This window comes from Vicia villosa, unplaced genomic scaffold (genome assembly GCF_029867415.1).
Source record: "Vicia villosa cultivar HV-30 ecotype Madison, WI unplaced genomic scaffold, Vvil1.0 ctg.002157F_1_1, whole genome shotgun sequence".
Taxonomy (NCBI): Eukaryota; Viridiplantae; Streptophyta; class Magnoliopsida; order Fabales; family Fabaceae; genus Vicia; species Vicia villosa.
The window spans coordinates 377,471-378,997 of NW_026705855.1; the positions used below are offsets into that span (position 1 = coordinate 377,471).

The 1,527-nt window shown below is 43.7% G+C and overlaps 1 non-coding gene across 1 annotated transcript; it reads right to left on the bottom strand.

The window, feature by feature from the left end:
* Positions 1 to 606: 606 nt before the first annotated feature.
* On the bottom strand, positions 607 to 713 carry LOC131638066 (small nucleolar RNA R71). The gene has a single exon (XR_009294584.1). It is a non-coding gene; the product is annotated as a small nucleolar RNA R71 (small nucleolar RNA).
* Positions 714 to 1,527: the final 814 nt, after the last annotated feature.

Consider the following 1,527-nt stretch of genomic DNA (forward strand, 5'->3'; position numbering starts at 1 on the left):
TAACTCACTGTTACACCGTAGAGACTAGGACAATTCTTCCCTTTCTTTCTGAACGGTTGTATGCCAAATACTCGTTCACAAGGAGGAGATTTAATACAACGAATTAACGAGATCGAACGTTTCATTAACGTCAAACGTCGAGCTCGCAATCTTCCCGAAGTAGCACCAATTCCTATTAATCAGGAATTGACTTTTACTGATCAAATCAATCAAATTATCCCGAAGTTAGAGATGGGTGCTATTCGTCCTCTTAGAGACTATGCCGCTCCTTCGCGCGCTGAACCACATTCAAGTATCGCACCACCTGCGATTGAGGCAAACAATTTCGAACTGAAACCTTCGCTGGTCCAAGCTGTTCAACAGAATCAATTCTCTGGAAGCCCTGTAGACGACCCCAATCTCCATTTATCCGTGTTCGTGCAATACGCCGACACTGTCAAAGCTAACAACGTTAGTCCCGAAGCTATTCGATTACGTCTCTTTCCTTTCTCCTTGAGAGATAGAGCTAGAGCGTGGCTTCAATCCCTGCCTTCTAATTCCATAACTACATGGGACGAATTGAAGAGAGTATTCTTAGCGAGATACTTTCCGCCTAGCAAAACTGCTATGCTTAGAGGTCAAATCAACGGATTTACCCAGAAAGATAACGAATCACTCTTCAAAGCTTGGGAACGTTACAAGGACATGCTTAGAATATGCCCTCATCATGGACTCGAACCATGGCTGATCATCCATACTTTCTATGGTGGTCTCTTATATAACACTAAAATGACTATAGATGCCGCTTCTAGCGGAGCATTAATGGACAAACCCCATGATGAAGCATACAAACTCATAGAGAACATGGCACAAAACCATTACCAATGGGGTGGAGAACGAGCTGCTCTAGAGAAAACCCAAACCAAAGGAGGAATGTACGAAGTAAGTGGTATAGACCGCGTTAACGCTAAAGTAGACGCTTTAACTTAAAAGATCGAGAACTTAACCATCACTCCTTCAGCCACCGCTGCTGCTGTAACACCTAACTGCGAGATTTGTGGATTGACTGGACATGTAGTTGCCGAATGTCAACTCTTGACTGGAGTCCCGTCTGATCAAGTAAACTATGCTCAAGGAAACCCTTATTCTAACACGTACAACCCTGGATGGAAAAACCACCCGAACTTTTCTTATAAGAACAACAATGCGTTGTACGCACCTGGACAAGCACCTGCTGTACCACCTGGCTACCAAAAAGCGCCTGTAGCTGCTCAAAACACCCCTAGGAAGTCAAATCTAGAAATCATGATGGAGAACTTCATAGCTTCCCAACAACAAACCAATAAAGACTTCCTGAACCAAAACATCCACAACAGCGAGCAACTAAAACAACTATCGAACAAAGTAGATGCTTTAGCTACGCATAACAAAATGTTAGAAACTCAAATCTCACAAGTAGCTCAACAACAAGCACCTACTGCTGCCCCTGCTGGCACGTTTCCTTCTCAACCTCAACCCAATCCTAAAGGACATGCGAACGCGATAACA